This window comes from Varanus komodoensis, unplaced genomic scaffold, assembly GCF_004798865.1.
Source record: "Varanus komodoensis strain SLA01 unplaced genomic scaffold, ASM479886v1 scaffold3, whole genome shotgun sequence".
Classification (NCBI taxonomy): domain Eukaryota; kingdom Metazoa; phylum Chordata; class Lepidosauria; order Squamata; family Varanidae; genus Varanus; species Varanus komodoensis.
In genome coordinates this window covers 26,089,574-26,101,598 of record NW_025335761.1, presented here as the reverse complement: position 1 = coordinate 26,101,598, position 12,025 = coordinate 26,089,574, and the positions used below count along the sequence as shown (strand labels likewise).

Sequence of the window (12,025 nt, the reverse complement as noted above, 5' to 3'; positions counted from 1 at the left end):
TTGTTAATACAAAATGGCAGCCATAGTATTTTATGATAATTGTGTTATTGATATGCTATGCTTTGCTTTAATGTTTGGACTGATTGTATAACATTCTAAGTGTTTTTATTATAGTACGGTCTACAAAAGTTTTAAATAAATCAATAAATAAAGTCACCAGTTAAGCGTCCAATCCTATTGCTTCTACTACTCTTATAAGTCATTGTATCTAGACAAAACCCCACCAAAGTCATCAGCAGAACTAGGAATCTGCCAATACTGTAATGGCCATTGTGCTGTGGAAGTTAGGACTGATGACCTGGGAGATCCAAGTTGTGGTCCCTACTCAGTTATGAAGCTTATTGAATGACTGCAGGCCAGTCATGCACTCTCAGTCTAATTTACCACACAGGGTTGACATGGCAACAAAAATGTGTTATTTGCGAGAGGAAAAGAGGAGCGATATAAATGCAAATCTTATTATTAATGATTATTCTGTGAATTCACACTTACAATTTGAGATACAAATGTGAGTTTTAAACATCGTTGTCTTTACTTTTCAAAAGCATGACAACTGATTTTAAAAACTAGCAAACTTGAGAGTGTTTTTCAATGGTGTAAATGGTACAGATAAAGCACAGAAATTGTAGAGTACTGTACTGTTTTTGCTGCCCGCAACATGAGTTGTGCAGATGTGACTGAACATCAGGCAGATTCATTCAGCAATAACTGAAATACCCAAGAGATTGATATGACCCAGTGATAGAGCTGCAAATGAGCTACTTTATAATGAACAAGCCTATGGTTAATAGATTATTTTGTTCCAGAGCTTAAATCAGTGCACCATGATGCAGACAGTGTGAAGAAACTTTCAGATATATTATTGATAGGTTCTTTATCCTACCACTATCACAATCAAAACTGCCACTGAATGTTTTAAAAAGCTGCAACTCCTTAAGGTAAAATTATTTCTTTCTTTTGTGATTCCATCAATTTTTGTACTTCTAGTAGTTCAGAATTTATTTTCTTTAATATGTTAAAGCCTTCATGATAAGAAATTTCCATTTCTTTGGACAGCAAAAGAAGTAGACTGGCAATCTGCTAAATAATTGTTATTTGATAATGGGGATAAAATAATTTAACAATCAATAATTGCAAACAAATGTAATGCTGATCTTCTGTGTGCCAAGAGAGTTTCATACAGAATGACCAGCATATGTCTTAAAAGTAAACTCTATAGCAGCAGTCTCTCCATGGCAAGACATTCTATGTAACATCTTATTTATATGGATCAAAGAATTTTTCAATCCACTGTAATCTCCTCTTCCATCCAATTTGTGGAATAAGGAATAATTCTGAGATATTTGACTGACTTGCACAACTGACTTGCACTTTGAAGACAGTTGCATAACTCTACTTTGCTGCTGCTTCTTTTTTCAGTATATTTTCTTAATTCTATGCCACTAAGGAAGACTACTAAGTTAAAACACATACACAAATCCATCAATTGCTGCATAAGTCTTTTGGTGATACTATTTTTTAAAATTCCCAATTTAAAGTGCTTGTACTTACAAATAAAGCCCTAACTAACCTGGGCCCTGGGAACCTGAAGGACTGTCTTCTCCCAGTTGTCCCTAGCCCTCTGTTAAAATCAAGTGAGGAGGTTCTTCTTAAGGAACCAAGAAGGGCCTTCCTGGTGGTTGTGCTCCATCTCTGGAATAGGCTCCCGAGAGGCACACCTGGTACCATTGCTATTATCATCTTGGTGCCAGGTAAAGACATATCTCTTGTCCAGCTATCTTAGCAGTTGATTTTAATGATAACTTAGTTTTCAACATGATGTTCATTTATAATTTTATTTAAATTTATATTATGTATTCATGGTTGCTAATTTAAATAATTTATGCATTGATCTTAATTTCTTGAGTTATGTTTTTGTATTATTGATGTTTCATTAATGTTTTCAATATTATTGATTTTAGAATGTTGATTTATTTTTTGTAAGCCACACAGGGAGCCCAAACATGGGCTATGTATAGTAACATGGGACATATATAGTAAAATAATAATAAATAACTAAATAACTAAATGATTACTCTTACACTGGTATTTTTGTGAAGGTGAATTCAAAGTAGATTTAGCTTTACTGATATGAAACATTTTGCAACACTGTATTCAACAAAAGTTTCATACCTTAAAGGATACTTTAAACAATATGTCATAATTCTGAATTAATCTATTTTGTATCATTTTGTACTTTAAAACGTGAGTGTAACGTACAATGCTTTGGTTAGGATTTATTCTATTCAATATGTACTCTTCATGATCTGGGTTCACCCAGTGCAGATAGGTTCATTATAAAATAGCTACTTTACTGCTGGAGCTAGGATCTATCTCCTTACCCACCTTACCTACCTCATCTATAATTTACTCTTTGGCTGAGACGAAATGGTAGTTACCTATTTTTTACTTCTTTTAGAAGTTATCTCATACGTGCCATTTATTACTTTTTCTGACATGATTGTATTCATCTGCTAGCAGTATACTTCCTATTCTAAATAAAATACCTTTTGCAGTGTACACTCTATTCTAAATAGAATACCTTTTGCAGTACACATCCTCTTCTAAATGGAATACCTTTTGCAATAAAACCAGCTTTAATTTGTTCTATTTTTAGGCAGCACTATATATAAATGTTTGGTCATTACTTACACACACACCAACCATTATATGTAAATATACTTGGCTAGTAGAAAAATACAGCTTAACACCAATGAACAGTGTTTGCATAGCACATGCAGAGAAAATGCAAGTGCTTGACTCTTATTACCCTCAGTCTTTCTGGAGCCCCAGTGCTCAGTTTTTAAGAACTCGAGTAGCAGAAAGCAGCCATTTTACTGGTGGTCTACACTCTCCCTTGCTGACAGTCTTACATATTTAAACAGCCCTTCATGCCATGATCCTTTTTAAGTATTCTCAAAGCCACACCAATAATTTTGGGAAAAAATATCTAAACAGTAAGAATAATAAACATGAAACAGGTTAACGCTTATTAGCAGCAGGGAGCAGATGTGGTAAAACTCTTGCCAGCTCCCCTACATTTCTTCCCCAGCAGGGACTTTCTATCAAGCTGTGAGTTCGTTCTAGAAGATAATGCAAGCTGCTGTTACAGCAATTGCACCTTACTGTACTGGAGCATTTTTTTTTTTACTAAGAGTTCTCTTTGATTTCTGATTTCTTTCTTTGTAATAATAATGTTTAAAATATTTCCAGCAGAGTGAAATGTAAAGTCAAGTACTGTATGCCGGCTAAACACAAGGATATAAAAATATGAAATTGATAAGAAAATAATTGCTATATTGAAAGGCCATTTTTCTCACCAAACTATAGGCTCCTAAGACAAGATAAGAATAATGATTAAAGTTAAGATTTCTTGAAATACCTTTCAAACATACATAATTCAATATATCTGTTACAATGTGAAGCAAATATAACAATTTAAGGAACAAAGCCATAAATTGGTAGCAATATAAAATAGAAGCAAAGCAAATCTGTCACATGGAACATGATCAGAGACTACCAGTTTCTAAGTTTTGTTCTGCGTGGTGTCAAAAGTAAGCCTTTTGGAGGGAGACAACAGAAGTGATTTAAAGGGGTTTAATGGAAGAGAACTAAATCAGGACTCCCCATTCTTGGGGGCTGGTTGGAACTTTTAGAAGGCTGCCAGAGTGTCAATGGCATTCACACAAAATGACAGCTACAGAGAGGCTCGTCCCTTCACAGATGGCTGCCATGGTGTGTAGGGGTCGTGCATTAGGAGCACGTTTGAACAGAGATTCGGCCACAAGATGAATGTTTTACAGTTTGCAATTGATCCACTCTCTCTCAGAATGAATTACCTTTATTCCATAATAATTCTGCAGACTGTGAAAATGCATGCAAATTATTTTTGCAACTTAAGATTTTTAGTTTATATAAGAAGAATAACATCTCTTTAAAGTGTAATATAAATAAAAATGTTAAAAATGAATTGCACAGTAAACTTCAATCTCTCACTTCTGTTTAAGTTCCTATTGGCACAAAACTCACAGAGAGGCAATACATACCAGATAGCAGCAGGGGAAAGTTAAGTGAAATCTCTCTTTAGCCTCTATTTCCCTTTCCTTCCTTTTAGCAAAAATCACACTAGCAAGTCTGGAATGTTTTTCACTATTGTTATTACATAATATTACACTTATATCCTGCCCTTTTTCTTCCTGTGAGGAGCCCAAGCCAGCTTACATAGTTCCATTTTATCCTCTATAAAATAGGTTAAGCTGAGGGTAAATGATTGGCCCAAAGTCACCCATGGCCAAGCAAGGATTAAACCCTGGATCTCCCAGGTGCCAAGTCCAACATTCTAATCACTATACCACAGTGGCTTTGTAATAAGTCATTCTGCACATGACTTATTTGTCTCCATCTTCTCATGCAGCAATTTGCAAAACAATGTATGCTTACTTTTCTTTCTTTCTTTTCTTTCTTTTTTTTGGGGGGGGGGTTGCCCCCAGCTTTATAAGTAAGATTTGAGAAAAAGGAGAAAGAGCAAATGAGTAAACAGAATTGCTGGTTCACTTGGATCTGTTGGGGACATACAGGTATGTGAGGGGATGTCACACGGAGGTGGGTAGAGACCTGTTCTCCCCTGCAGAGGAAGGCAGGACACACTCCAACGGACCAAAGCTCAGGGAACCAAGGTTCAATTTTGATGCCAGGAAGAACTTCCTGACAGTTAGGACCCTGAGGGTATGAAATGGACTTCCACGGGAGGTGGTTGAGGCCCTATTGGTGAGGGTGTTCAAAGGCTAGACCTGCACATGGTGGGCCTGTCAAGAGCGGAACCGGCTGGAGCCAGGGGTCAGACCCCTTCTGACTCAATCTGTTTCTATGTTCACAATTCCATATATGCCAGCTTCCACTCACATGAAGGTTATCCAGTATGTTAGATACAATGGATGTGGTACGTGATAGTGGTCCATTACAGACACACATTTTCCAGGAGGAACAGAAGAATAGCTCACCCAAGAACCTTTGCTGAAATCTAGATCCCAAATGTCAAAACACCTATTTGCCCCCACAGGACACAACAAAATACTCCTTTCTGAAAAAGTAAACTGGTGATGCTCAAAGAAACTCACACACCAGTGAAAGCCTAAATGCACATATATCCTTCAAAACCAAATACACAAAAAGAAACAGCAAAACATAAGAATCCTCTCAAAAATTCCCTGCCCAAAAACACACAGCACATAAAAACAAGTCAGCCAATACACACACCACCAAAACAAATGAAGGAAAAACAAAACAAAACAAAACCAGATGACACACACACAAAGCACAGGCAATGGCCTTAGCTCCCTGCCACTCCTTTAGGCCTACCAGGATAACACCCTACCATTCCAGCTTACACTTTTCTTTTTTCTGGCCAGCTGTTCACCATTTTTTATTTTCCAGGAATGCCTCTTGGACTCATATTACAATTGACTGTGGTGCCTTTATTTTTGTTACCCTTGAGAAAACTGGCCCATGGAAGACTTCTCATTGGAAGTACCTAAGTAGAAATTCACTGTTCTCCACACTGTTTTATCTCAGGAATCAGTTACAGCCTTATTTATTTGTGCATGTTTTGAGCTTGCAGGCAAGTGTCCTTTTGTTTCTTTTTGAGACCTATGTAAGAGGGTGTCACACCTATTTGACAGTCTAGCTAACCTTTAAAGTGTTAAATTCATCCAAACAACTAGCGCACCTATCCTAAAATGTTACTGTACTCATAGGCTTTCCATAGAAATCGAGTATGCAGTCACCATATTCTAAACAGGCGACTTCATGTTACTCCTGGACATGAACAGGGAACGCAGCACAAGAATTTAAGTTATTTGCTTTGTCTGAGGGCTTGTTTGCTTGTTTTGTTCTTTAGAAAGACTGCATGTCTTGAGGTGGGGAAAACAACCTTCAGGGTGGCAGCAAAGGTGGCAGCAGTTTGCTGTAAATTATACTCTGTGTTATGCCTTAGACTCCAAGGCTTAGCACAATTGTCTCTTGGATATCTGGAACTGGAATCAAAAAAAGGCTTTGGACCAAAGTATTCACTGTTGAAAAGAACTGTCACGTTTTCCAGTCTGTAGGTCAAAACCAGGATGTCTCATAAGGCAATGTTAACATTTATTTAAATTAGTAGCATAACCACACCCAAATAAAAACTTGAAGAAGCTCAAACATGATGAATTGGGAAGGGAATTTCAAACTGACTGAAATTGGATTGAATTACTAATAACTGTTACTTGTTTCAAGATCGTTAACATTTTTCCCTTGTCTAGGTTCAGCTTTAATTCATTCCCCACCAGCTTATTTCAAGGAAGAGGAATGTTCAGAACCACACAATCCAGATGAGGGTAGAAGGATTCATAGTGGTGGATCAGAGGCTTTGCACGACTGTTTTGGGTCCAATCCCCAGCATCCTGTTAAAAAAGATCAGGTAGCATATGAAGAGAAGGAACTCTGCCTCAGAGCAACACTGGGCTAAATGGATAAAAAGATTGTCCTGGGATAAGACAGGACAATGTTGCAGTGTTCTTCACAAAAAGGTCCCGAGGGAGACTAGCAACTTTTCATCATCAGTGGTTTTCTGCAGGGAAGGAATGGAAACATATATGCTAAGTATGCCTGTCAGGGCCATCAGGCTCCATGTGATCAGACGCCCCCCCCCCCCAAAAAAAACTCTCCATGATATCAAAGGCAGCCAATTAGACTCAAATGTGATGGGTATAAGCATCAAACATATTGTGGTCCAGCTGAAGCTTCCAGACTGTCCAGTTTGATCAAGCAGCTCAAGTCGTGTAATACTTACTGAGGTTAAAAAGCTGAGCTTGCTAAATCAAAACACAGTTTTCAGTATTAAAGGATAGTTTTCATTAAAGCACGATTATACCATTTGATGTGAATTAGTAATGGACTAAGTTACAACATCATAATATACTCAGCAGTTTGTTATGCCAGTCTTTAGACACTGGAAACCAACATTTTAATTGCTCAGCTTTAGTTATTGTAGAAGTTTCCATTAACTGATTACTATTCTGTCAGAATGCTCAGCACAATAAGTCTCAATGCAATACTTCCCATCAGTAACTAGTTAACTTGACAACAGTTTTTTGTTAAAGGTCCTAGACTTAATAACAGAAATGAGCACTAAGATATTTTCGGGAAGCTAACACTGCAGGTGCACGCAAACCTAAGACTTATGTCTAAGTACCTGTGAGTAAGCCCCAAGGAAAAAATGGGATATACATTGGACACACACACACACAATTATTTATCTTTACAGACAAACTCACACATACAAGAGAAAAAAAAAACACTTAAGTCATAAACAGAGATCAGACAGAGCACTTCATGAATGTATTGCACAAGCCAAAAGCATCTATTCTGCTTCATGGATATAGAAGAAAAACACAGAGAAGTTAAACTGATTATTCACTGCTGAGCTGGCATGTATGTTCCTGGGTCAGTAGCTGGCACTCTGTACTGTGCGAAAGTTTAATGCGGCATTAAACTAGAACTAGTTCACGTTCAACTCACTGTAGGTAACCAAGCCTGAAAGAAGGTAAAACAAAAGGGTTTGTTGGGGAGGGGGTCCTCCGCCCCCCAAAAAATAAAAATCCAGGGAAAGTACCAGAAACACTACTTTGTTTATGCTATTTCCAAAGCCCAGTTATTTAGAAGGTCCATGAAACTAAATGATACTGTCTTTCAAGTAGATACATTTTCAGACCAGGGTTCCTGTCATTTAAGAAGAGAAGATATAATTAAAAGTAAGTAAATTAATAAAGGAACTGAAAAAGAAAATGCTACAAATGAACAAGGATGGTTATTTATTAGAATTCCTTTTTTTAAAGCATGAAAATACTTGCACACATTTAGGGCAGCAAACATACATACACACAAACACACACACAACAAGCTGGTGAATCAGTGACAACCACTTTAGTGCCCTGTTTAAAGGAGTCTGTCATTGGTGAGCGATTCAGAGATCATGAGAGATGATAACTGAAAAGAAGGGGAGCTGGGAATGAAAAAAAAAGCCACAGCAAACAGTAGGGATTGCAGTATGGACACTGATATCCAGTGACAGAGGTTCCACCATGCTGCTCGGACATTAGGCAAGCTTGACAAGAGCAGCAAGAGGGTTTTGCCACTCTTGCCAAGCCGCTCATTAGCTGCTTCCTAGTACCTACAATGACACTCAGTTTCTATGAGAGGTTTACATGACACAACAATTAATCTATCCTGGGCATCCTACAGCAAGCCATGGATTGCCAGGGGTAGCTTGTTACACACACAAAAAAAAGAGAGAGCCAGTGTGGTGCAGTGGTTAAGAGCATGGGACTGGGACTCAGGTGATCGGGGTTCTAGTCCCCGCTCAGCCATGGAACCAACTGGGTGACTTTGGGCCAATCACAGACTCTCAGCCCAACCTACCTCACAGGGTTGTTGTTGTGGGGATAAGATGGAGGAGGAGAATGATGTAAGCTGCCTTGAGCCTTTGTAGGAAAAAGGCAGGCTATAAATTGAATAAATAAATAAATAAATAAATAGGTACCTTGTGGCAAATGGCCTGGGCTTACATGACATCACAACCCACTGTGGGTTGTCCTGTTGTATGAAACCAATTTTGTTTCTGTTTATGAATGTGAACAGCTTCTTAAGGGCAGAAGACCAGTCCATGCAACAGGAATGCTCCTCTTTATGTAAGGCAGGTTCTATTTGTTTCCCACATTTCCGAGCATCTTGTCATCTGGCATACTTACTGTGGGCTACAGAGGAAAAGGGGCAGTTTCAGATAGAAGGGAGAATATTGAAAAATTCCTTGATAATTTAGGGAAACATTGTTATAGAAAAGGGTTCTAGCTACAGTGAGGGCTCTAGGCAGTGCCTCAGTCCCTATTTATTGTTATTTTATTATGTTACATTTTCCCCTACCTTTCTTCCTCTTTCAAGCAGTCCAAGGCAGCATAAAAGGTTATCTTCATCACAATTTTGTTAACAGGACAAAAGAAACTAGGTTAGCCTGAGACTGGCCCAAAATCTCCCAATGAGTTTCAGGTATAATGAGGACTAGCACCCAGAATTGGCACTCATAGCATTATTCCATACATCACTCAATGACAACCTAAGGATCTAAGAGGCTTTGTCATTGTAGAATGAGCCTGATTCAAATGGGCCCAGTCTGACTCAGATAAGGTTCTATGTGCTTCCCCATCTCTAGTAAAGATGACTGGCTTTTTACATTTTTAGACAAATTCATTGATGCTCTGTTAATGTGGCAATCCTGAAAATAAATGCTTCCAGGATTATAATTGCTGTAAAAAATCATGACAAGAAAATCCCTTGTTCACAGGCCACCTCATATAAATAGATTGTCAAACCCGATTTAGGTAGCAAATGCATCCATGCTAAGTGCTTCAATGAGTGACTTCTCTTGGAATAACAAAATCCAATGCTCAATTTATTTTTTCAAAACTTTAACGATTTAATGGCCTTTTCTTCACATGCATAAATATTGGAAGACTGGCTAAGTTTTAACTGATTACAAAGTGCATCAAAGAAACTAAAGGAATAAAGCTACCTTATCATTAGAAAAACCAAAACCAAAATAGCCTTATAGTTTTTGTCAGCTGCCAGAACCATGTGGTCTTGCCAACTGCTCTGGGAATGCAGACTGGCCACCAAACAGTCTGAACATAGACATCCACCTTATACTTTAACCAATGGTTCATCCATCCAATATTGTTGTGCCTGATGGGCAGGGCCCTGCAGGATTTCAGGCATGACAGATTCTTTTCCTGCAATACCTGGTGATGCTGCAGGACCTTCTACGTGCAAACTGTGGGCTCTACCACTTAAGGATGGCCCCTCTAGCACTGAAATATTAAAATATTAAGAATAGGTAAAAAGAAATCACAACTGAGTCTTTGCAACAAAATGTCTTGTGCTTCTGTTGAGTGTCTTGTGCTTCTGTTGAGCATCCGTACCACCACACGCCCCTTCTCCCCTGGTTTTCTTCACTTTGTAACTCCAATAGGCAGTCACCTTTCAGTGTTTTGGGTTCATTGAGCATACTCAGTGTTCATTAGGCCAGTCTCTGATTTTACTTTCTATTTGTGATTTTTGATGAGTTATCCACACACACTTAGATGGATTTCAATATTAGATTTATCTATGTATTTCTGTGGCCTCTCATATTAAAACTCCCTCTGGGGAAATTTTAAAATAGCTGCTCTTATAAAAAAAGGATATTACCTATCCAGGTAATGAAAGGATTTTCAAAGTATTTTATCTCTCTTCTTTCCTCCTCCTGCTTATCCAGCCACTCCATTCCATTTCCATCTCTTGTCAGGTTCCCCACCACCTTCAGGCTTTCATCATTTTGTACCACTAACCTGGTTTTGAGAGTTGTGTCCCAACAGCCATTTAGATTTCCCCCCTTAAGGTTCTTCTCTGTATCACACTCCACACAGACAAGTGGAGTATCTACTTCCCTATTCCTGCAAACCTCAGGGTTACTACAAGTACCCTGATAATTCCCAGTTATATCTGGGTGGTGCATCTTTGGCTATACTCATGTGAGCACAGAAAATTAAAAACTTTATGTGAAAGAATGGGCTAATCTCATTTTAGTTGCCCTTTTCTAATGTTACAATATCCATTTTTAGATACATAGAGGATGGTGTCACAGCAGGACTTTGAACTCAATGACACTTTCAACTTTATGGCTTGGTGAATTCAAACAATACTTAGTATTCCAATGTAGGTATTTAATAGCAGTGTAGGTTCATTCCAGTCATGGGTTCAATGTATTTATTTAATTTTTTAAAGTCTGGTTTTAAGCTGGTCAGATCCTCAAAGTAGGTTACACTTAAAAGATTTTGACAAAGCTCAGGACAGAAGTATGGGGGAAAGGAGCTGAATTTGGGGGAAAAGCAGTACAGAATGTCAATTAGTTTTCAAGGATAAGTCATATAAAAATTCTGGAGGAAAGAAAAGGAATTGTTTACTTTGTTGCACTTGTTTCCTCTCCCATCTTAAGAAACCATGGTAATAGATCTCACAACAATAACAGAGGTGGGATACCTGGAGCTTGTAAGACTTCAGAGGGATGGAAGTTTTATTAAGTTGATCTATATTTTTAGTTGATTCTTTTATTGTTGTAAACCATTTGGAGAGCCTCTGGTTAAGCAAATGATATATAAAAGCTTTTATAAATTGATAAATGGAGGGGAGGGCCTCCTGAACCATGTTGTTAATACCAGGGTTAGGTGGGCTCTGGTTAGAAAGGGGAATTGCCCAAAATGTGGTGGAAGCATTTTGCATGACCAGAGCTTGAGTTGCACACAGTTCCTCTGGCAAGTTTGGGGAAATTCCTCCCTTCCACTGCATGACATGAGGAAAGCTTTTGAGGAGGGCTCTGGCCCTCCAGATATGCCTTTTTGGATGGGGGCACAGGAAAACCTGAGCAAAGGAGAGAAAGAGAAAGCTTAGTTGTGCAAATGGTGCTTTGCTTGTGTAACTCTCTATACTTAATCCAAATCAAGGTTGGCTGTTATGAATATCACAAGATGGTATCCTGTTGTGTCCATGTGCCAGCAGAACCACATGAGTAGTGTAATGGGGAGTGAGTAGTTCTAAAAGCAACCTTAAAATGTGTGGAAATATTCAGTACCAGACCTGGCCAGATACGCAGAATATGCAGATAGGAAAGCTGCTGACCTGTTCTGATCCAGAAGTAGGCATATCTGCTTGTTAGTTCAGTTACTTTTAGAACTGCTAACACCCCTTTGTGAAAGGTGTTGGTCCTACAGGTGCAGCACAATGTAACAATTGTAAATGTAATGAACAAAATCATTGGGAGGATCCCACTGAATGCTGCCCATTATATTAAACTGTAATACGTTACACACCTAGTATATTTAATATTAACATTTGCTACTATACAACTTAGTGTGACGTGAAA

The 12,025-nt window shown here is 38.3% G+C and overlaps 1 protein-coding gene across 4 annotated transcripts in view; it reads right to left on the bottom strand.

The window, feature by feature from the left end:
- Positions 1-12,025, bottom strand: part of DPH6 (diphthamine biosynthesis 6) — a 267,666-nt gene that overhangs the window by 60,494 nt on the left and 195,147 nt on the right. The gene's annotated exons all lie outside the window — the stretch shown is intronic.